The sequence below is a fragment of the Chrysochloris asiatica genome, unplaced genomic scaffold, assembly GCF_000296735.1.
Source record: "Chrysochloris asiatica unplaced genomic scaffold, ChrAsi1.0 scaffold00039, whole genome shotgun sequence".
Taxonomy (NCBI): Eukaryota; Metazoa; Chordata; class Mammalia; order Afrosoricida; family Chrysochloridae; genus Chrysochloris; species Chrysochloris asiatica.
Window position 1 is genome coordinate 5,879,826 of NW_006408557.1, and position 26,050 is coordinate 5,905,875.

The 26,050-nt window shown below is 39.3% G+C and overlaps 1 protein-coding gene and 1 pseudogene across 2 annotated transcripts in view; one reads left to right on the forward strand and one right to left on the reverse strand.

The window, feature by feature from the left end:
* Nucleotides 1-26,050, forward strand: part of PCSK2 (proprotein convertase subtilisin/kexin type 2) — a 416,285-nt gene that overhangs the window by 269,433 nt on the left and 120,802 nt on the right. The gene's annotated exons all lie outside the window — the stretch shown is intronic.
* Nucleotides 7,892-10,481, reverse strand: LOC102835545 (annotated as a pseudogene).

Here is a 26,050-nt window from a genome sequence, read left to right on the forward strand (position 1 = left end):
CAAGGTTGTATCATCTGCATATCGCAGGTTGTTAATGAGTCTTCCTCCAATCCTGACGCCACGTTTTTCTTCATAGAACCCAGATTCTCATACTATTTGCTCAGTATACAGGTTGAATAAGTATGGTGAAAGAATACAACCTTGTCACACACCTTTCCAGTAGTAGCTCAAAATATCAACTGAGAGGGAAGGAGTCATCACATCAAGTATCAATCCTATCCTCTCGGTATACAGGGTAGATAGGGATGGGCAACTTAGACATTGGCTACCTAAAATGAGGGAGTGAGAAAGGCACGAAGTGATTGGTTTCCAAGGTTTCAAGAGGGAGTTTAGTGTAAGAGTGTGTGGGGGAAGGTAGAGTCCCCACTGATTAGTTTTCATCTAGTCTAGACGGGTCTGATAAAAAGAGATAGGGATAAGATTCTTATGATTCAATAGTGAATAATTGTTATGACTAATTGCAATGGTCACAATTGTAAAGGTAGAAGTTTTATAACAAAAACCAAGGAGTAGTTAATATTATAGTCCAGAAACCATCAAGAGAGAAGAGCATTAGCAGAATGTGGGACCCTATCCAGAGAAACAGTGACGGCAGAGATGATGACATGGAGAGAGAGAGCAGCTGAGGACTCTAGACTCATGGAAAGAGAAAGACTGAGTGCTGGCAGCTAGAAGGCAGACTTAGAGAATGTACCCTTTGGTTGTTTAAATTATTATATAGTCCTGAGTGTTTTTGTGTAAATCCCCCCCCCCCAAAAAAAAACAGAGGGAATGGAAACAAATGCTGTTGAATGATGATGCACGGAGGAGACTGTAATCACTGCAATGAAACAATCAGTGTAAAACTGATGTTCTCCCATGTAAATTATAGCTCAATTCACAATAAAAACTTTTTTTAAAAAAAAGTTATGTTTGAGTACTACAGGTCACATTAAAACATCACTAGAGGATTTCCGGCAAGATGGTGGATTACAAGAACCCTCTAAAACAAAAGCCATCTTGCCAGCTGCTTCACAAGAAAAAGATGAAGCTTTCTGCTCCCTCAAAGATTTAAAAACCACAGTCCTTGGTGAGCTATGGCCCTGGGTGAGCTATGGCTCCAGGTGAACTATGACCCAAGTAAAGTACAGACTCCAGAGTACTATGACCTGGAAGAAACCCGAATATCCAAGCAAAAGAAGAATTATGGAAGCATATTCAAAATTCCACACCTCAAGATACAGACTTGATCCCAGTGAAGAGTTTGGGATGGAAAATGAGAAGAGTGTGTGATACTGTTACTTTGAACCTGTGGATCGCATCATTGTTCAAACAAACAAAAATCATCTATAATGGTTAGAGAGGGGGTGGGGAAACAGGGGAATTATTCATGGGCTAGAGGGCAGACACATGTTGATATAGATGACAGGGCAAACAATATACAAGAGGAAAATTTTCAGAGGAAAGATGAAGGTAGTAGGAGACACAGAGAGGAATGTAATGGTTAAGTGAACACAGGTAAATGTTAATTATTGGTACACAGAAGGGACTGCAAATATGAAATGAAGTAAAGTATAATTGTTCAATGTCAAGCTGATGATCTATTCTGTAAACCTTCACTCAATTTACAATAAAAGTTAAAAATTGGAAAAAAAAACTTTTTAACTTGCCAAAAAATTTCCCAATTTCTGCATTCTCTTTTTACTCTTTTGGTGTAATCTTTTGCTGTTCACAAGTATTTCGTTTTTAGGAGGTCCCAGTCATCTAGTTTGTCTTCTGCTCTTTGTGTGTTTTCAGTTGACTGTGTATTTATGCCATGTTTTAGGGTCTCCATGTTTGTCCCTAAGGAGTTGTGGTAGCATAATGGATTATGAGCTGAGCTGCTAACCACACGGTCAGTAGTTTGAATCTACCAGTTGCTATGTGGGAGAAAGATGAGGCTTTCTGCTCCCATAAAGATTTACAGCTTCAGTTACCCTATAAAAGGTCCCTACGAGTCTGAACCAACTCAGTGGCACTTAACAACAGCAACAATATTTGTCCTTATTTTTTCTGTGATGATCTTTGTAGTTATCAGTTTTACATTTAGATCTTTGATCCATCTTGAACTTGTTTTTGTATATGGGTCCTATTTCATTTTTCTGAAAATGGATATCTAATTTTGCCAGCACCATTTGTTAAGAGGATCTCTCTTCCCCCATTTAATGTGTTTGGGCCCTTTGTCAAAGATCAGCTGTACATAGGTGGATGAATTTCTTTCTGGGTTTTCAATTCTATTCCATTGATCTATGTGCCTGTTGTTGTACCAGTAGCAAAGTGTTCTGATTATCAAGGCTTTGTATTCGGTTTTGAGATGAGAAGTGTGACGTGTCCTACTTCTTTTTTAATAGTTTTTACTTCTCTGTCAGGGTCTCTTTCCTTTCCATGTAAACTTGGTTTTTAGTTTTTCCATCTCTTTTGAAATCTTGATCAGGGTTCTCATTGTAAAGAAATCCAATTGGTTTATGTATGTTAATTATGGATTCTACCATTTTGCTGAATCCTTCTACTAGTTGTAGTAATTTTCTTGCTGAGTCTTTAGGATTGTCTATGTATAGAATCAAATCATCCACAGATAGAGATAGTTTTACTTCTTCTTTGCCAATTTGAATGCCTTTTATTTCCCTTGCTTGCGTTATTGCTCTGGCTAGGATTTCTGGTACAATATTGAATAGAAGTGGTGATAAAGGGCAACCTTGTCTGGTTCTGGTTTACAAAGGGAGTATTTTCAGTCTCTTTCCACTAAAACTAATGTTAACCATTGGTTTTGTATATATACCTTAATTATGTTGAGGAATTTTCTTTCTATTCCTATTTTTCTGAGAGTGTTTATCAGGAATGGTGTTGGATTTTGTCAAATGTTTTTTCTGTGTGTATCAATCTGATCATATGATTCTTTTCATTTGTTTTATTTAAGTGGTGGATTATGTTGATTGTTTCTCTAATATTGAACTATCTTTGCATGCATGGTATGAATGCCACTTAGTCATGATGTGTTATTTTCTTGATATGTTGTTACATTCTATTGGCAAGGATTTTTTTGAGAATGCTTGCCTCTGTTCATGAAGGATATTGGTCTATAATTTTCTTTTTCAGTGATGTTTTTGCCTGTTTTTGGTGTTAGGGTTATGCTCATTTCATAAAATGAATTTTTCCATACACTGGGATAGTATTGGCATAGAGTTAGTGTCAGCTGTTCTCTGAATGTTTGGCAGGATTCTCCAGTGAAGCAAAGTTTGTATGGTGGATTGAGTAAAGGTTTACAAAGTAGCTCATCAGTTTTAGATTCAACAAATCATATACATTGCTTCATTACATGGTTTCAGTCCCCTCCGTGTATTAACATTTAACAGCATTTATCTCTTCTACTTTAACTATTGCATACCTCCCTGTGTCTCCTGCTACCTTCATCTTTCCTCTACTAACCTCCCTCTTGTTGTATATTGCCTGCCCTGTCACCCTATTACCATGTGTCTACCCTCTGTTGTTGTTAAGTGCTGCCGAGTTGGTTCTGACCCATAGTGACCCTGTATAGGGTTTCCAAGGAGCAGCTGGTGAGCTTGAACCGCTGACCTTGCAGTTCAAATGGCTTTGCAGTCTGGTACGTTAACCCACAGCGCCACATCAGGACTCAGTCTACCCTCTAGTCTATTAATAATTTCCCTTCCCCAGCCCCTCCCCCATCCATGACCATCGTTGTTGTTGTTAAGTATAGTTGAGTGTGTTCCAACCCATAGCGACCCTGTGTAGACTTTCCAAAGAGCAGCTAGTTGTTTCTTTTATCAAGAAAACCTTTTTTAAACATTTTTTTCTTCCTTCAACCTTCTATTGTGAATTGAGTGAAGGTCTACAGAGCAGACCATTAGTTCCACACTGAACAAATCATAGTCTGTCCCACCACATGCCCATAGTCCCCTCCATGCACCAACAGTCAACAGTGTCCACCTCCATGCATCCAACTACCACATTCCTCCCTGCGAATCCCATCACCTCCATCTTCCCTCCAACCTTCCTCCTGTTGCACACAGTCAGCCCTGCCACCCACACCCACATGTGTCCTCCTTCCAGCCCATGAACAACCACCCTTATCCCCTACACATACCCTGCAACCACCACAGACTGCCTCTCTCCTTTTTTCATTTCTCTGAACAGTTTTACAATCCACAGCAACTGTGGCACACAGCCCCATCCCAAAGCCCTCACTGGGACTGAGTCTCCACCCTGTGTTGTGAAGCTCCACACATGCCCCCATAATTCTTCTTTTACTTGGATGCAGGGGCTTCTCTTAGGTTGTAGTCCACTGGGGCGTAGCTCACCTAGGGCCATAACATACCCAGGGCAATAACTCACTCATGACCGTGGCCTTTAAATCTTTGGGGGAGTAGAAACCCTCATCTATTCTCTGGAGGATCAATTGACAGGTTGGCTCTCATATCTTTGTCATAGATAGTCCATGCAGTGTGTCTGCCCAGTCCACCATCTTGCCAGAAGTCTCTCCAACTAATGGACTTTTGCCTTGACAGACACCTGAGAAATTTCAAGATGGTCATGCTATGCCTCTCTAACCTGTCACTAGCTTTTTTCTTTTTCTTTCCCCTTGTTTCCTTCCCCTAAAGTCCATTTAGCTGCTCTAGTGATGGCTAGCCCAGGACAGGCCAGGACTGATTTGGAAGAGATTGCTGGCACGAGCTGTTTCTGTTTCCTCCTCCCCCTTTAATTATATGCCCAGTCGCAGGGTCTGCAGGGACCTTCCTTGGAGGTGTCTACTTATACAGGTCTCACCTCTGGTAGCCAGAGAGGAAATGAGTAGAAAGAGAAAACAAATAATAGTGCCTTTGTCTCTTCTAGTCACAGGCAGTCTTCTGCAATGGGAATGGTTTTTTGCCTCTCAATCCTCTCACACCCATTCAAAATGACTTTAGAGGGTCATGTTGGCCGCCCCAAATCAGAAGTCACCTCCTTTCTGACTTCTGCTCAAATTCTTTCTCTTGGTAAGCACTTGGTGCACTTATTTATCTGAAGCTCCAAGTCCCAAGACCATCCTCTGAAACTGTTTCATCTGGTTTTCCGTATCTTTGATGAAGAAAGTCTGCAGTCTTTCTGCCTACTCCACCATCAAGTCCCACCCTCCCCAAGACACTTTTTGGTTAGAAGTTTTTAATGACCTGTTCACCTTTTTTTATGGTGGGTCTATTCAAATTGTCTATCTCAGTCTCTGTTTGTTTAGAAAGTTAATGTGTTCAAATTTGATGGAGCACAATTATTCATAGTTTTCTGTTATTATCCTTTATATTTCAGTTGATTCTGTTGTGACATTACCCATTTCATTTCTTAGTCTTGTTATTTGTATCTTATCCTTCACTAGTGATTAATTTTATTAATCCTTTCAAAGAAACAACTTCTAGGTTTATTGATTTTTTTCTATTGTTTTTCTGTTTTCTGCCTCATTTATTGCTACTTTAATCTTTCTTATTTCTTTTATTTTGGTGACACAGGCTTATTTTGCTGCTCTTTTGCTAATTTCTGGAGATGTTGAGTTAAGGTCTTGATTATGGTTCTTTCTTCTTTTTTGATGTGCCACTTATTGCTATAAAATGTTCTCTGAGCACTGCTTTTATATGTTCCCAAAGGTTTTGGTATGTTTTCATTTTCATTTAATTGAAGGGATTTTTCATTTCTTCTACTACTTTGTAGTTTTTAAACAGGGTGTTATTAAGTTGGTTTGTTTGTTTTATCTTCCAATTATTGTTTTCTAATTTTATAATATTATGATCTAAGAAGATGCTTTGTTAGTATTTCTACATTTTAAAATGTATTGAGGCAGGCTTTGTGGTCTAACATAAAGTTTATTCTGGAGATTGTTCCCAGAATTTTCTCTGTGGGGGAAGGAAGGGCATCAGTTCTGGATGGAGTTCCTGCTGGTTTAGAAGGAGGTTGGAGCAAGACACCTGGTTCTGAAAGGAACCAGCTCAGAATATGGCTGGGATCAGGGTACCTGGTCATGAAATAAATTCTTGACAGCTTAGAGGGTGGCTGTGGTCAGTGCTCCTGGTCCAGGAAGGAGTTCCTGCCAGCTCAGAAAACACCCATCCAACACTGTGTGTTCTGCTGACCTAAGGAAGCAAGGATCATGTACCTTCAAGTGCTGGGATGATGTGTACCCATCACCCCATCCATGAGGGTGTGCCTCCTACTGCAGGTGGAGCAAGAGTTGTTTAAGGGGAAATGCCACCCACTGCCAGATGAGTGAGGGTGGGGCTGGCCAAACTTCTTGTCACCCAGAAGGTTTGAGGAACAAGGGAAAGATTACACCTTTCAGGACACCACCCACTGCTGTGGGCACTTGTGTGGTCCTGGACATGCGAAGCTGATTATCAGGTCGCTGTCTTGATTGGAATGCTACTTGCAAAAGTTGAAAATGGCTGAGCTGTGTCAGGTCAGCTGACAATTTACCAATCTGTTTGTCTCCTAGTTTGCAATTTTTGTTCAGCTTCCTCTCTTAGTTGGTGTTTGATCCACTTCTCTAGTCTTTCCTCTGAAGCTCAGGGTTCCAGGACTATCATCTGTATTGGCTTCATTTGATCTCTTGAGTCTTTGTTGCAGAGGATTTAAGTAGTCTATCTGCCTAGTCTTCCATCTTGCTGGAATTCCTGTTTACGTATGGTCTAGAGCTGCTTTCATGTGACAATGGCAAAGTTAAGTTTGTGTGATAGAAATCATATAGTCTGCAAAATTTTAAATTTTTAGTATTTAGGTCTTAAAAAACATTTATTTTTTTTTTTTAAATGCTAATCTCCTGATTTAATCATTTGTGTATCAATATACAATGAGTCCCTGGGTTACAAAATGTCTGATTTATAGATAACTAGCACTCTCCCCCTTTGGAGTTCTGATGTGACACTATAATATCAGCACTGGACAATTAACTGCAAGGTCAGTGGTTCAAACCCACCAGTCATTCCTCAGAAACACTATATAGGGTTGCTATGAGTCAGAACCTATTCAAGGGAACTAACAACAACAACTGCATTCCCTGTATTGTTTGTTGTTAAGTGCCATCGAGTCAGTACCAACTCATAGCAACCTTGTATAGGGTTTCCAAAGAGTGGCTGGTGAGCCTGAACCGCTGACCTTGAAGATCAAAGCAACCTTGCAGCCCAGCGCATTAACCCACAGTGCCGTATCCCTCACTTTGAAACAATTGAGCCAATCTCTACTTGTAAACAAATTCTTTTTTTTTTTTACAATTTAATAATTGTTTAATTCCAAAATAAAAGTTATTATAGATGAGACCGTGAAATTTCCTAACACTTGATTTTAATACAGTGCACTAGTTTCCTAAAACAAAGGAATCAATATTTACATCAGATAAAGCATTGTGCAAAATCTAGCATCAAGTATATTTTGTATGTATATATATAGAACCAAGATTATATGAACTGGGAAACGTCATATATCTCAATAGCAATACTAGAGTGCAGAGTTTAAGAATGCTGTTTATAGATGCTTTCAAAATATGGGGCTTGAAGAAGGATCAGATATCTTGTTTTCAAAACCTCAGGGTTTTTTTCAGGACTGAAGTTAAGTCATAACTTCCACAGGAGAAAAAATACAAGATGCTTTTCTTGCTTTAATTTTAATTTAAACAGGAATTCCAGCAAGATGGCAGGCAGACTAGGCAGATAGACTACTCAAACCCTCTGCAACAAAGACTCAAGAGATCAAATGAAGCCGACACAGATGACCGTCCTGCATCTGCATTGGAAAGTCCAGTATCCCTGAAATAAGAAAGGAGTGAACAAGATTCTCCCAAAGGAAGAGTGTTTGTTGCTTAATTATGCCTCCTTCCCTGGTCATCAGGGCATTTCCCAACCTAATGCTTGGCAGCACCAAGACATTTCAATAATGGTTCATCATAAACCCAACATTCTCCATCTTCATGAAATAACCTCGTTTCCCATTGAATTTCTTTCTCCTTCCTTTCCCGGGCTTCTGCTCTTTGTCTTTCTTCAAGTCTGTGTTTTGCTGCATCAGTGTCTCTGATTTTGAAGTTGAAAGCCACATCCTTCCAGAGGCAGCGGGACTCATACTCATTCTGATCTTCCAACTTCTTCACTTTCTTCTTGATTATAGGCAACTTCTTGGTATCTATAAAGACTGTATTTTCCCCTGTTGTGTATTTTGCATACACTATGACATTCTACTCCCCTTCAACTGAGCAAAAAGACTTCTTGTCATTTGGAGAAAAAAATCTCAGCAGTAATTCTGTGCTTCTTGCCCCCACAGAAAGGTTTAGTATGGAAGACGATATTTGCACTGTAGTCCATTTTGGAACAATAGTGCATTCTCCTCCTAGCTCCACCCAGGACACTGTGAAGATAGACCTTCCATAACCATCAGGGAAAGTGAAAATATAATGCCCATCATAGTCTAGACATGAGACACAGCCTTGCCCTATGTTGTGGACCCCAATTGACATCTCAAGGAATTTTTACTTGGTCCATATATGAGCATTGAACTGCATCTTCTTGTTAAAAGACTCAGCATAAAAAGCTGAAATGGGTGGATGATGAGAAATCTATTCGGCCGCAAATGTTACACTGTTTTTGGAAACCCAGGGAACTGGTCCTTCTGAAACTAGCTCTGTGTTCTTTTCAGTGTCATTTGGTAATGTCCAGTGACACTAAAAGATCTCACCCAAAATGGGGTTGTATGGTTTTTTGGAAACTGATCCTTTCCTTCCTGCATGAAAGGTTGAGAGGTACCACTTCACAACCTGCATAATTTGATCCCTGGGATCTTTCTGGTCACTAGTGCTCACAAACAGGTCCGGATGTGCAAAAAAATGTGCATACATTTCTAAAAGTGATCTTCTTTCAAGAATAAATGTTGAAAGAACTACCTTAGTCAGATCCATCTCAAGCCTAACCTGGGACAAGATATGCATGTTAACACTCTTCTACTGACCCTGCCTCTCCTTCATCATCTCTATCATCATGGGAATTGAAAAGGTCAACATCACTTGTTCTCTTGGACAAGGAGAAGTTAAGTGATTCCGTGGTGTCTGGGCTCTTTAGACTGCTTCAGGAGCTGCTATGTGTCAAGACTGAGGCAGATCCAGAGGAATCTATTAAACACTTTGAGGATGAGCCACTTTGATGGAATTCATCAGCATCATAGAATTCATCTTCACTGCTAGAATAAGAGAACTCTGGGACTGTGTTTGGGGACATGTTGACATGGCTTGGAGAAGTCAGACTGCTACTAGGTGGTGAGTGCCCATAGCCTGTACTATTTGGTGTTGGACTCTGATGATGTCCCACAGTAGCTATTACAGGTCCCACTGAGAGGGAAGGTGGACGTTGCTCTGATTTACATAACTGAATGGGTTCTGGAAGTAAGAGAGTCTGAGAAGGCATTGTGCTGACCACAGGTTCCAAGGGACTAAGTTGATATATTGCATCTACAGGATTAATAGTACTTATAATTCGTGACCCAAGCCATGGTATTTTCAATAACCTCATATGCATGCAAAAGCTGGACAGTGAATAAGGAAGACTGTAGAAGAATTTATGCTTTTGAGTTATGATGTTGGAGGAGAACATTGAAAGTGCCATGGGCTGCCAAAAGAACCAACAGATCTATGTTGGAAGAAGTGCAGCCAGAGTGCTTCTTGAAGGCCAAGATGGCAAAACTTCATCTCTCGTACTTTGGACATGTTGTCAGGAGAGACCAGAGGCTGGAGAAGGATATCATGTTTGATAAGATGGAGGGTCAGAGAAAAAGAGGAAGACCCCCATCAAGATGGATTTGCCAGGTGGCAGCATCGATGGACTCAAGCGTGGCAACAGTAGTGAGGTTTGCCCAGGATTGGGCAGTGTTTCATTCTGCTGTGCATAGGGTCGCTATGAGTCGGTACTGACTCGATGACACCTAACAACAACTGCAACATAATTCCATCTGCGTGCTTCTCCGCATTACTCTGGTCTTTAGCAATCTGCAGCAATACAATGCAGTGTTTAATTGATACTACCATGCTATTTGTTGTCTCTTTGAGAGTTTCAGTTTTTTTCTCTGTTCATCATCTTTGTAGTTTAGAAGTTTGTCATCAAAAAGCTTTAATTGTTCTATCAAGATTTATAGATAAGCATCAGCTTCTATAAGTTTCTTATCAAAGTCTTGGACACTAGGAACAAATCCTAAATCCAAACCTTGAAGCAGAAGAGTATGTCAAAGAATTGTTTCTTCTAAGGCATAGATCCACTTCTTTCACTCATCAGCATCATGGGTCCAACACATCCTCTGTGTGAGCCTCTCATCATTTTGTCCTTGGACATGTAGTAGGAGAGCAGCCCTGCATTGTAGTCCAGAACAAACCAACAGTACTTCCACCCTTACATCACATTAGCCCATTTGCTCAGCGGCCCCTCCATGATAGTCTCCATCTTGGGAACCACCAATGACAACAAACCATAAACAAACTCTTAATCATAAGCACCTTCACTTGCTCAGTGTGCATCTTTTAAATCATTGAAAAGATTTCAAGTCTTTTCTTGCACTAAACATACTCACTGCCATCAAGTCAAGTCCTGGTAGCATAGTGAGTTACATGTCAGTCTGCTAACCACAAGGTCAGCAGTTCTAATCTACTAGCTGCTCCATGGGAGAAAGATGAGGCTTTCTGCTCCTATAAAGATTTATAGCCTTAGAAATCCTATACAGGACCGCTATAAACTCCACAGCACATAAACACTACCACCAGAAACCCAGTAAGGTAGAGTGGAACTGCTCCTTGGGTTTCCCAAATTGTGAATCTTTACAGGAACAGAATTCTAATCTTTCTCCTAAGGAGCAACTGTTGGGTTTGAACCTCCAACCTTGCAATTAGCACCCCAATGTTTAACCCACTGAACCACCAGGTTTCCTTTTCTTGCACTAAAGTAAGGATAAAAAAGAACTATCTTCACCTTACCAGTTTTTGAATCCATGTCTCAAGATCAACTTACCTAAAAATTCACTTAAAGATACACTTAGGACAGAGCTTGTTGGTAACCTAAGGACTGCTTGTGTAGGAAAGTGGTGTTGTTGGAAACATGGTCAGAGGACTGCAATACAGATCCAATTGTGGCTAGACCATTTTTTAGTTGTGTGGCATCTAGCAAGCTGGTAAATCTCTTGAAAGCATGGCATCCTCATTTTTAAACCAAAAAAAAAAAATCAACTTGCCTGTTCTAACTCTAAAACTTTATGAAACTCACCTCCTTTCCAGACAATCACTGATCAAGAAAAAAAAGTTGAATTTGTTTTGTAAGGAAATAAAATTGTCATGTAGTTTGAATCTAGTTAATTTACTTTGAGAATGACAGTCATAAAATCTAAATTATGCTCCTTTTCCAGGCACGACACTCCAAACATTAGAGTGATTTCAAAGAGTTTTAAATTCATAGTTTAGTTGTCCCAAAGCTGACCTTGAGACATGGATTCAAAAACTAGTAGTTTCTTTGGGAGAGTACACAAAGCACTTGTAGAGGTGTGGGAGAATGAGACAGGAAAGAAAATCAATATAGGGTTTGCAACAAGGGAGCTGCCGCTGTGGGCAACTGGAGCTTGGGAACCCTATAGATAGATTAGAAGACCCGAGGGATAATGAGTTATGATATTAATGCGCCAACTCCCATTGGTTATTGGTTGAGGATTAATATCAGGTTGGGGGCTGTAGAATTCTAATACTGCTAGGCTGCCACAATCAAGGGGAAACTGGGCTCCAGGAACTGAAAGATACTAATGCTGATAACAGTTGAATCAATTTGCATTGAAATGCCTAGAAGTAAGACTTTATGGGTAGGACTCCCTGCAGCATCTGCTGCGCTTATGAAATCAGAGGTCTCCAAATTGTTAATCACACACCGCTATCAGGAGAAATGTTTGAGCAGGCCCTACCAATATATGCATTGTTTTTTATTCACACATTATGCATGCACACTACTGTAGGAATGGGCTCTGTACAATTATAAAACATATTCAAGACAAAAATTAGTAAAGATAAAGTTTAAATAAATGAAGTTACATTATTTTCTCACCATATTCCAATGGATCTTGCATATAACCTGGGGTTGTTCGGTGTGGTACAGTTGGCCCTAGATTCACGGCAACCTCATGCGTGATGGAAAGATACACCACCTGGTCCTGCACCAGTCCTGTGGTCAGCTGCAGGTCTGATCATCGTGTTCCACAGGGTTTTCAATGGCTGATTTTATGAAAATAGACCACCAGGCCTTTGTTTCTAGTCTGTCTGTGTCTGGAAGTTCCACTGAAATCTGTTAAGCATTATAGCAACACACAAGCCTCCAATGAAAAATGGACATAGTCCAGGAACCAAATCCCAAATTGCCTGCATAGAAGGCGAGAATTCTATTACTGAACTTGCCCCTTTGTACTAAATAACCAGTGTGTATCCATATCTTTGTGGGTTAAAGATTAAACTTTCAGCTTCCAAAAAGATTTCCAGCCTTGGGAACCCTATACAGGGTCACTATGAGTCAGAATGTCCTCAAAAGCTCTTAACAACATCCTTGTCTTTAATATAATCAGTAAAATTTTCTGTGTAAAAATTCCTTTGCAGATGGGCAACATTGGCTACCTAAAATGAGGGGACGATAAAGCACAAAATGACTGGCTTACAAGGCTTCAAGAGGGAGTTTAGTTTAAAAGTATGTGAGGGACAGTAGAGTCCCCACTGAATAGTTTTCCTCTTGTCTAGATGGGTCTGGTAAAAAGAGATGGGGATAAGATTCTTATAATTCAATAGTGAGTAATTGTTATCATGACTAGTTGTAACTGTCACAACTTCCCATGAATCTAGAGTCCTCAGTGACACCAGAGATGGCGGCAGAGATGGGGACATGGAGAGAAGGAGCAGCTGAGGACTCTAGATTCATGGGAAGAGAGGGACTGAGAGCTGGCGGCCAGGAGGCAGACTTGCAGAATGTGCCCTTTGGTGGTGTAAATTATTATATATGCCTGAGTGTTAAAAAAAAAAAAAAGATAAAATGAATAGAGAGAAACACTGTTAACTGATGGTATATGGAATAGATTATAATCATTGTAATGAAGCAAGGTGTATGATTAGTTGAATGTAAAACTGATGATCTGCTCTGTAAACTTTCACTCAATTCACAATCAAAATACTAAAAAAAATAAGATAGAGACTGTCTAAATGGCCATCAACAAAAGAATGGCTAAACAAACTTTGGTTCACACACACAATGGAATACTATGCAACATTGAAGAATAGCAATGAATCTGAAAAATACCATATAACATAGATGAACCTACAGGACATTATATTGAGTGAAATTAGTCAACCACAAAAGGACAAATATTGTAGGAGACCAATGTTGTAAAAAGTTGAGAAAAGATTTTCTTAATAAAATAATCAATGATGACTACTGAGGATAGAAGAGGGAAAATTATTCATGGTCTAGAGAGTTTGTTGTTGTTGTTAGGTGCCATCAAGTCGGTACCAACTCATAGTGACCTTATAAACAGAAGAACGAAACACTGCCCAGTCCTGGGCCAACCTTACCATTGTTGCCACGCTTGAGCCTATTGATGCTGCCACTTTGCCAATCCATCTTGCTGGGGGTCTTCCTCTTTTCTCTGAACCTCCATCTTACCAAACATGATATCCTTCTTCAGCAACTGGTCCCTCCTAACACTATGTCTGAAATACGAGAGATGAAGTTTGGTCATTCTGCCCTCTAAGGAGCACTCTGGCTACACTTCTTCCAACACATATCTTTTGGTTCTTTTGGCAGCCCATGGCACTTTCAATATTCTCCTCCAACACCATAACTCAAAAGCATCAGTTCTTCTACAGTCTTCCTTATTCACTGTCCAGCTTTCACATGTATGTGAGGTTTTTGAAAATACCATGGTTTGGGTCAGGTGCACCTTAGTTCTCAAGCTGACATCTTTGCTCTTCAACACTTTAAAAAGGTCTTGTGCAGCAGATTTGCCTAATGCAATATGTCATTTGATTTCTTGACTGCTGCTTCCATGAGTATTGATAGTTGATCCAAGAAGAATGAAGTCCTTGGCAATTTCAATCTTTTCTCGGTTGATAAGAATGTTGTTTATTGGTCCAGTGGTGAGGATTTTTATTTTCTTTACATTGAGATGCAATCCCTACCGATTGCTGTCTAGAGGGTAGATGCATGTTAATGTGGATGATATGGAAGGCAATATACAGTAAGAGTGAGGTTAACAGAGGAAAGATGAAGGTATTGGGAGACACAGGGAGGACTGCAATAGTTAAAGTGACTGGAGGTAAATTCTGTGAACTGTTGGTACATGGAGGGGCTTGTAATCATGGTAATTAAGAAAAGTATATGATTTGATGAATGTAAAACAGATAATCTGCTCTGTAAATTTTTAGTCAATTCACAATAAAAAGTTGTGGTTTTTTTAAGAAAAAAATTCCTTTGCATAGCTAGATATTAAACTTTTTCTCTTCATGAGAGAGAAAACAGTATAGTTGGAATGGCACCAGTGTGGTTTGTGCAGACAGGTGGACCGAGCTTCAGTCCTGTATCCTCTGCTTAGTTATTGTCAGTTGGACCAAGTTAACTGACATCTCAGAGTTGTACTTTCCTCAAATGTAAATTTTTTAAATGATGATAATATGTATTTTTTTTATTAATGGTATGGCACTGTAGGATAAGCAATGAACTGAAAACCACAAGGTTGGTAATTCAAACCCACCGATTGCTCCTCAGAAACCCTGTACAGGGGCACTATGAGTCAGAATCAACTCAATGGCACTTAACATCAGCACAATAACATATTATCCCAGGAACTGTGATGTATCCGTTACCTACTGGTGTGTCACTGTAGGATAAGCACTTGACTGCTAACCAAAAGGTTGGTAGTTCAAACCCACCAGCCACTCCTTGGAAACCCTATACTCACAGGGTTGCTATGAATTGGAACCGACTGGATGGCACTTAGCAACAACATTACTGTATAACAAATTACTCTAAAATTTGGCATCATAAAACATTTTTTTTTTTAATTTCACACAGTTTCTATGGATTAACAATTGGGAGTGTCTTAGTTAGGTGACTCTGGTTCAAGGCCTTTCATAAGGTTTTGGTCAAGATGTCAGTCAGGATTGTATCATCTGAAGAATCAAACAAAGTTGGAGGATCTGCTTCCAAGATGATTTCCATGGTGGTGGTTGACAGGAAGCCTTAATTCCAGTTTCCATGTTCGACTCTTCACAAATTGCTGGAGTCTACTTACAGCATGGCAATTAGCTTCCCCCAGAGCAAGTGATTTAAGAGTGAGAGCCACGTGGAAGCTATATCCTTTATGATCTAGCCATGGAAATCACAACAGTCTTTTCTGAAATATCCTATTGGGTATATGTTGTTGTTGTTTTTCATGTGTCATCAAGTTGGTTCTAACTCATAGCGACCCTATATAGGGTCTTCAAGGAGCAGCTGTTGAATTTTAACCATTGACCTTGTGATTCAAATGGACCTTGAGGTCCAGTGTTTATCCTAAAGCATCACACATAGGTCAAATTTATTCACTGTGAGGAGAAATGAGAAGGAAAACAGAATTGATGGAATTGAAATCTATTTCAATGAACTAATACATGGGAGGCACTCACTTATCTATGCCAAGAAACTTGGAAGACTGCTATCTGGCCAACTGATTGAAAGAGATCCATATCTGTGCCAATTCCAAAGAAATGTAGCCCAGCAGCATGTGGAAATCATCAAACAGTATCATTTATACTGATTGCAAGTAGAATTTTGCCGAAGATAAATAAAAAATGGTTGCTGCAGTACTTTGACATGGAGCTGCCACAAATTCAAGCTAGATTCAGAAGAGGATGTGGAAATAGGAATATCATTTTTGGTGTCCAGTGGATCTTGACTGAAGACAGAGAATACCAGAAAGATGTTTATTTGTGCTTTATTGGCTATGCAGACACATTCATCTGTGTGGATCATAATAAACTATGAATAGCATTACGAAGAATAGATATTCCAGAATATTTAATTGTGCTCATGAGGAGCCTGTACATAGACCAAGAGGCATTATTCAAATAAAACAAGAGAATGCTGAATTGTTTAAAATCAGGAAAGGTGAGTATCCCAGGTAAGATGGTAAAGTGGGTAGACATGATTTGCAACAAGGACGTAGGAAACCAAGTGAAATAAATATGGGTAGTGATTCTGGAGGGTGATTCTGGAACCCTGAGCTTCAGAAGATAGGACAAAGAGGTGGATTGAGTGATGACTGGAAGAGGAAGCTGAACAGGAACAATGAAAGAGAAGAAACACAAGTGGGCAGTCAGAAGAAATACAGGTGGGCAGTGATACAACCATCTTGAGCTTTTGTCTTTTGTAACTCTGTTTTTAGAGGTATAGGATGAAGCTGGAGGTTGGCAGCAAGGTGGCTGCAGTTCTCCCTTGTTCCCTGAACCCTCGCCAGCCCAGAGGCCTATGGCACCCCTACTGCACAGCCTCTGCTCTGTGGTCAACTACCAAGCATACCAGCCTGGGTCTGAAGGTGTGAACGACCCTGAGTTATGATATACAAACAGCAAACAGAGATATGTATACATACTTCCAGTCTCTTTTATATCTACCAGGAGGTAGGTGGTAAGTGCCTGAGAACATACTATACAATTATCAATTAAATATAAATGCATTGACACCACAATATCTTGGAGACAATAGACAGTTTCAGCTTACAAAAAAACGCAAAGCAGAGTACCACAAACAAGTAAGCCAAATACAGCCAGAAATTTTAATACCAGAAATGGTATCAGAGCAACATTATAAGGAGTTTAAAATAATGACATTTAGAAACCTTCAGTGGATTGGGAGGATGATAAAAAAAAACTTCAGAAAAGAGATGTGATTTGTGGAACTTGTGAACCATAAGGATGGGTGGCTTCATGCTAGGAACAAAGAGAACCTTTAGGGTATATGGGGAATGACAAGCCAGAATTGGACATTTTTCAAAGAACTGTCTACTGTTTTCCATAAGTGAAAATGGAAGTAGGGAAACCATATAGGGAGCATTTCTAGAAAGACTATTTGAGTAACAACTATTATGGTTAAAAAAAGAAAAAAGAAAGAAACAAAAATGGAAACATACATACAATGGAATCCTACTTAGTCATACGGTGAAATGTAAGATGAAGTCCTGATGCACACAACATGGATGAAATTTAAAAACACATGCTAAGTAAAACAATTCAATCATGAAAAGGAAAAATATTGTATGATCTCACATATATGAAATGACAAGAACAGGCAAATGTATAAAGACCAACTTTTATTAGTGTTTATCTGGAGCCGAAGGGAAAAAGGAGTATTTTGTCCTAGTGAATTTTGTTGATGGTGATGGGAAATTTGGCAACAATTATGGATGATGGTTACACAACATGATTAATATAATTGATATCACTAAATTGCACACATGAACTATCTTGTACAAATGTTGTGCTATATAATTTTTACAACAAAAAAAAATGAAAAAGTATATTTTAAATGCCCTCAACTTAGGTGACACTCACTAAATATTACTTCCTTCTTCCTCTTTGAGAAAAATCAAACAAAACTCAGGAACATTTAAAAATAAGATGAAGGCAGTACTATTCTATAACACATAAAAAGAGTAGACAAAAATACTGTTAAATAATGCAGGCCTCATCACGGCTCCAAGTAAGCTCAGGCACCCGGGTCCAGAGGGCTTGGTCGATAGGAACACTACAGAAGAGTCAGCAGCAAACTTCATGCCTCAATCCACCAGCAACGGGAAGCCTGACCAGCCCACAGAGAGCTCTGAATAGCAGTTATGATGCTTAATCAGAAAGCATGCAGCGTTGAGTTGGAAATTAATTGGATGCTTGGATTTTTCTCACATCATGGAGAGTTAGGTATTACAAAGATTTTGACAGGAATATATTTAGTAACAGTACCACTGATGTTCAGTTCCAACCAGGACCCATGTCTGCTTTGGGGCTTATTATATTCTGAGTGACAATGGGTACTTAAATCTTTTTTGATTGTGATGATAAACCACCTTGCTCATAGTATCTTTAAAAACTAATTAAAAATAGCTCTTTATAATATGAAATCAAGCTGAAATTCTAATGACTCATTGTGATATTATGCTTAATCATTTTTACTTAATAATTTACTATTTTACTTAATAGATTGTTTTTAACAAACACATGCTTTGAAAGAAAGTCCTAGCAACCAACCACTGAAAACCCTATGTAGCTCAGTTCTACTGACACACGTGGGGTCACCATGAGTTGGAACTGACTTGATGACAACTGGCTTTATTGTATATTACTACCCTAAATGGAAAACTTCACTTGCCGTACAAATAGGACAAATCATAAATATAGATACAGTCTATCCCTACTATGCCCCCATGCATGGCTTATATAAGGAGGGCAAGTGTGGCCAGAAAAGTGTTGGACCTGTTTGTGTTTGTAGCAGAGGATCTCAGGAGAGATAGCCAAGCCATAGGTTCAAACAGCTGTGTATCTGCACATAGTAACTGACTGAAGTAAAGGAAGAATGAGAAAGAAGGAGTGCCTCAAATAAAAAAACAACAGGAATCTAAAGAAATAAATGTTCTTTAGTACATGAAAATATGCTCAGACATGGAAATTTCTTAGACTTTGGAGTGCCAGGAACCACCAGCAAAAGCACAGAAAAAATAACCTTCTGGACTAGTTTCCTGGGCAAGCAGTATGACTCATTTTTCTTGTATTTCTATAATTTGTAAAGGTAAGGACTGTACAGTGTTTGCTGTCTTTAAACGGTTCCTGAAAACTTTCCTCTGGAACAGGCCTAGGAACCCTATTTTCTGTCAAAATTTATAACATCATTGTGGGCCATATAAAATTATCAACTTAAAAATTAACCAGATATATTTGGCCTCACATTTAATTAACTCACCCCTAATCTGATGACTGGAACTGCAATCTCCCTGGCAGGGCCAGACCAAATGATTTTGCAGGCCTTATATGGTCTGCGGGCTGGACGTTCCCCACCCCTGATCTAGAGGCTCTCTAAAGAGGAAAAAAACCTATACAACCTCAGGCATTGCTGGTGGGAATGTAAAATGATACAATCCCTTTGGAAAGAGTCTTGGCAGCTTCTCATAAAGTTAAACACACAATTAGCATATAACAAGAATTTCACTCAAGAGAAACAAAAAAGAATGGTCATATACAGACATGTTCATAGCACCTTTATTTGTATTAGCCATAAACTAGAAATAATTTGACTATGGAATAGGTAATAAAATGGTGGTATGTTGTTGTTGTTAAGTGTCATCGAGTCGATTCCTACCCATAGCGACACTGTATAGGGTTTCCAAGGAGTAGCTGGTGAGCTTGAACCACCGACCTTGCAGTTCAAGCGACTTTGCTGTATGATGCATTAGCCCACAGCACATAGAAGTCACTAATACATGTAACAAAATGAGTGCATTATGCTACTAAAAAAAATTAAACACAAAAGAGTACATACTCTGTGATTCCATTTGCATGAAGTTCTAAAACAGACAGAATTAAATTATCATGAGAAAAATCTGAACAGTAGTGGGTGGAAATTAACTGAGAAGGACGTGAGAGAAAATTGCCAAGTTGATGAAAATGGTCTATATCTTTGTTGGAGTGATGGTTTGTTGTTAGCTGCTGTGCTGTGGGCCCTAAATCATGGTGACACCAAAAACCATGGAACAAAATACTACTTGATCCTGCACTATCCGCACGATCAGTTACAAATCAGACCATTGTGATCCATAGGTTGTTCACTGACTGATTTTATGAAAGTTGATCTTCAGGCCTTTCTTCCTGGTTCATCTTAGTCTGGAAGCTCTACCAAATGCAATTTAGACTCCTAACAACACTCAATGATAGGCAGGTGGTGACTACACATGAAATGCATTGGATAGGAATCCACCTGGGTCTCCATCATAGAAGGCTCTACCACGGAACTGTCAGTATTCTCATCTACTTTAGATCACATGTTTTACTGTATATAAATTACATTCAAATAAAAAATGCTATTAAAAAAATAATAACCTATTAGCAAAAGAATCACTTTATAAATCAGTTTCTAACAAAAATGGCCTGTGCATCTGGGAATAATGAGAGTGAAAGCCCGCCATGCCCTGGGTAATGTAGACCTTGATTTCTTCACTACCAACCTGAGAGGTAATATTTGCTTCACCACCTCCCCAGGTTGTCTCAAGCCAAAAAAAAGATAATAGAAGTCAAGACACTTGGGAAATCTCCAATCGCTGTACAACCAAGTGGATATTGCTGTTATGTGCCATCGAGTTGGTTCTGACTCATAGTGACCCTGTATGGGGTTTCCAAGGAGTGGCTGGTTCAAACCGCCAACCTTGTGATTCAAACCGACCTGTGGTCCTGTGCTTTATCCTACAGTGCCATAAGTGGATGTAGCTAATGATAAATATTATATTCTTAGGAATGCATCATTCTTGCTTTTTCACATATTTGCATTTTTAATACAAAAGTGAGTTTTGCTCATCATAAACAAGATTCAAACATTGCAATAGTGTAGATAAAATTTAAAACGCAGTTTTCTCCCCTCTGTCCTGTCCCTTCTTTACAAATCCCACTTACTTTTCAATTTTGGTGATGTGACAATTTTGTGTGGATCCTTCCAGATTTTTTCCCCCAAACTGGAATCACATAATATATCATAACACTTAACCTACTCTTTTATGTAACAATATATCCTCTCCATAATTTGTTAAACCAAGCAGCAAATGAATAGCATTTTGCACCCCCATCATTGTTTTGCAATTATCAATATGTAATAAATATGTTTCTGGTAGCATTTCAGGCTGCATTTCAGGCTGCGAACCGCAAGGTCAGCAGTTCGAAACTACCAGCTGTTCCTCGGAAGAAAGATGAGGCTTTCTGCTCCCGTAAAGATTTACAGCCTCGGAAACCCTGCACAGGGTTGCTATGAGTCAGAACCAACTCCACAGATAACCACCACCACCCAAAACATACAGCTTTGAATCCTTGTGTAAATATTGCTTGAAAAAAAAATTACTAGAAGTGAAAATTTTTGGGTCAAGAAAACTAAACCCATTGCTGTCAAGGTGATTCCAATTCCTGGGTGACCCCATGTGTATGAGAGTAGAATTGTACCACGTAGAGTTTTCGATGTTTGTTTTCTCAGATACAGATCTCCAGGACTTTCTCTTCTGAGGTTCCTCTGGGTGGGTCTAAACCTTTTGGTGTTTTCTAGAAATTTCTAGAAATTCACTGAGTATCGGAGTGCATGCAGTTTTACTTATGATAAACCTTATGAAATTCTTCTCCATAAACACCCTCCAGCCCTTCCAGTAGCATCACTTCTTATTTTAATTTCAGAGAAAGAGAAAATAAATACAAGCTCATGCTGCAATGTTTAAAGACTTCCCAATGTCCTTGAAAAACAGAGGTGGGTCTGTGGCCCTGACATGAGTTTTATATAATGAGGAAATAAAACACGTGATTTTTTTTCTCTTTTAATCTCTAAAATAATGAGGCTAATGAGAGTTGAGAGCTGATGACTTAACATTTACTGGTTAGTAGATCTAAGGATAGAAACAGTGTTGTATCAATTACAGTAATTAACCAGAATCCATGATAAATTGAAGGGAGACTCTCCTGACAGCCAAGACTCAATTTAAATGCTGAGTAATAAACCACTCCCTGGGGGCACAGAGGAGAACTGGATTAGGACTGAGGAGAGTCAGTGCTTACTCTTTGGAATGTATTCTGGGTTCTGCATCCCAGAGCTCACCCCCTAGGAAATGGAGTGCTTTCCAACAAACAGTTTTATTGCATCCCTCAAGATTTCCTTGGGGTTCCCCCACCCCCACCCCACCCCACCCCCGACCGCTTTAAATGGAGCTAAACTCTTTCTGAACCTGAGAGAATATGACCCAGGAGGAAACTAAGCCTGTCCCAGTGTTGAAATGCTCAAGCAGGAAAAACACCCAAGGCAGCGTTTGCAACATCTTGTTGGCCAAATCAGAGCCATGTGACTCAACCGACAGTGAATTTTGTGGTAAATAGTTCTTTTACCCTTTAACCCACTGCTGTCAAATCATTTTCTACTCATGGCCACCCTATAGAAGAGACCAGAAAAGACTTTTTTTTTTTTTTTTTTTTTTAAATCTACTGAAGAAAAAAAAAAAAAACAAAACAAACAGTATGCTTCAAAATTACCTATAGAAATTCTCTATAAAACTCTACTGGAGTAACAGCACTTTATTATTACATAAAATCACTCTAGTACAGTAGATAATTGCTATTTTTTAATTATTGTTATTGACATAAGATTCCCTGGTGGTGCTGTGGGCAAAACTCTCAGGAGTTCGACTCACTAAACTGCTCAACGGGAGAAAGACGTAATAGTCTCCTTACGTAAGGATTTATAGCCTCGCAAATACTATGGGGCAGTTCTGCTCATAAGGTCACTATGAGTTGGAATCGATTCAATGGCAATGAATTGTTTTGGTTAGTTACATAAAAGTAAATACTCCTTTTAGCACAGTGTTCTAGGACTTTTGACAAATGCTCACAATAGCGTAACTACCACTACCATTGTTTTTGTTAAGTGCCGTCGAGTCAACCGGTCTCATAGTGACCCTGTATAGGACTTTCAAGGAGCAACTGGTGAGTTTGAACCGCCAACCTGATGTTTCAAACCAACTCTGTGATCCAGTGATGATCCTATAGCACTATACCAGGACTCTTAACTAGCCAATGCTATTGTTGTTGTTAAGTGCCCATAGCAACTCTGTATAGGGTTTCCAAGGAGTGGCTGGTGAGCTTGAACAACCGACCTTGTGATTCAAACTGACCTTGCAGTCCAGCATATTAACCCACAGCGTATTAACGCCCCGCCAAAATTCCTAGTGCTGCCTCTTTGTAGTTAATTCCTCCCCCACCATACTTAATGCCCCTGGCAGCCACAAGTCTATTTTCTGACCCTCCAGTTTTGCCTTTCTAAAATGTCATAGGAATAGAATCATACTGTGTGCATTTCTTTCATCCATGGAATAATTTGTGTAGATGAAGCACGGCTTGTTTATTCATTCCCAAATTGTGGGACATTGGATTATTTCCACTTTGAGCAATTGTTACTAAGGTCGTCATAGATCTTCATTTCTCTTAGGCTTGTTGGAGCATACAGTAGCCTGAATGCTATTTAATCACTAGGAAATGTTACTGTCCTTAGAACCTAAGGACATAGAAGCTAGCAGCACTAAAGCTGTAACTGGCTTGAGGATGTTCTTCTTTATGAGTACTGTTTTCACTTACGTAGCATTGGTCTAGCAGGGATCAGTCAGTCCCTCCCAGCTCTGTGCCCTGAATGGAACAGAATATTATGGTGTAGATTTATATGCCTTCAATCCAGTAAGTTCAAAAATATCACTTGCCCATCTTTATTTTAGGACTTCTGTCAAGCAATGCCAGAACATTTCATTTCTTTTATTCTTCCCTTCAACTTCTGTATCTTCCAAGTTTCATAGAGATTTATAGGCAGAGCTATCTTGGGATTTTTAATATGATAAATTTCAATGAAATTTTCATTGTTTTTCCATTTGAAATGTTTGCTTCTCTTCTTAAAAAATGTTGGCAGTCCCCAAATGCTAACAATAGATGTGCATTTATAAGGTAGGGTTCTATTCCCCCAAAACTAAAAATGAATCATAAAAACTGGTAATAATAAATAAACTATGATAGTTATACAATCCCTATTATACCTCAGCTTTCAGACTTTTAACAATTGTTTTTATCCCAAAAGGTAAATGCTTTTACATTTTTCTTCTTCTTGACCATAACTGAGCACACAGCTGAGATAAATCCAGTAAGTATTCAATTAGGGCTAAAGATTTGCTGTTTTCAATGCACCTACTTATTTCCATCTTGTCTCAATTGTATTAACTTTATGAGATCCTATTTTTAACTCTAGTGCCAGCTCTTTCATTTTCCCATTTTCCACTTATTTTCCTAAAATAATAAGGGCAAAATGCAATTAAAATATGCAAATAATGCTGCTTACAGCACGGCCGTAGCTAAAAGTAGAATGAGTAAAAATGATATGACTTTGATACATAAAAAGGATGTTTGAGATATCAGTATATAATGTGCAAAAATACAAGTAATAAAAAGTTGAGTGTTGGTAGACTTTGGAAACGTGTGCCTTTCTGTCCAATTCCAAATACATACAAAGAAATCTCATTTTTAATTATTTTGTTAATGTACAGAGAAAATTAGTAAACCCTACCTGATAACTCACATAATGACAGTAGCACTGGCATCAACAAAATAAATTAGACAATCTCTTGGATTAGTTTATTCATTGGTGGTGGTGGTTATAGTGTTCCGTGGAGTCGGTTCCAATTCATAGAGACCCATAGGGTTTCTGAGGCTGTAAATCTTTATAGGAGCAGAAAGCCTCATCTTTCTCCAGTGGAACAGCTGGTGGTTTCAAACTGCTGACAATGGGGTTAGCAGTACAACTCATAACCACAACGCTACCAGAGCATTAGTTCAGCACGTTTATTGGAAGTCTGCTATGTGCATAATGATATCAAGTAAAAGGCACAGTCCATGCCATTGAGAGAGCAGGAGGGGATGGAAAAGTGAGGTAAGTATTATGGAAGGACACCTATTCAGTGCAGTATAATGAAAGGAGAGATTATCATCCCTCTGTCCCACTTGAATTCAAGTTAGTCAGAATAAGGAAAAAGAGAATTCCAGAGGAAATAGCATGGAAGATATGGGTTAATAGAGATGTATGCCAGGGAATGGGCAAAGATAAAGCTAACTTTTGCAAGCTATAGCCTAGCCATTGACTTTCTTTTTTTTTTTTTTTTTTAAGGTTTTTATTGTGGATTGAGTGAAAGTTTACAGGGCATATCATCAGTTTTACATTCAACAAATCATATACCTTGTTTCATTACAATGATTATACTCCCCCCTCCCCATGTACCATCAGTTAACAGTATTTCTCTCTATCCACTTTAGCTTTTTTAAAAACAAACAAACAAACAAAAAAAAACAATCAGGCATATACAGTAATTTACATCTCCAAAGGGCACATTCTGCAAGTCTGCTCCTAGCCACCAGCTCTTAGTCCCTCTCTTCTTTGTCTATGAATCTAGAGACCTCAGCCACTCCCCTTCTCCATGCCCCCATCTCTGGCACTGCTGCTTCTCTGGATAAGGTCCTGCATTCTGCTTGTGCATTTCTCTCTTGATAGTCTTGGGTCCTCTGTTTCTGAACTGTAAGATTAACCACTCCCCTTTTTTTGTTACAAAACTTCTACCTTTATAATTGTGACAGTGGCGATTAGTCATGATAACAATTATTCACTATTTATTCTTACAAATCTTATCCCCATCTCTTTTCACCAGACCCATCTAGACAGCTATTCAGCTTTCTTTTTCCCCCATACTCTTAAACTAAACTCCCTCTTGAAACCTTGTAAGCCAGTGCCTTTATTGGCCCCTCTTTTAAGGTAGCCAATGTGTAAGTTGCCCGTCCCTATCTACCCTGTGTACAGAGGGGAGAGCATGGATACTTGATGTGAAGACTCTTTCCCTCTCTGTTGGTATTTAAAGTAACTACCTCTGGTAACGTAGTGGCTACAAATCGGGCTGCGAATGCAAGGTCAGCAGTTCGAAACCACCAGCTGCTCCGCGGGAGAAAGATGAGGCCTACTCCTGCAAAGATTCACAGCCTCAGAAACCCTGCACAGGGTCGCCACGAGTCAGGAACCAACTCCACAGCACGCAACAACAACAACCACTCTGAGGTCAAGTTCATCATGAGGATGTATTTTTTGTCAATGCAGCTGTTCCAGTCTGCTTGTCCATTCTAGTGGGAATGTCTCACCTCACAAGGTTCTGGATGGGACACAGGATTCCACCTAAGGTCCTTTAC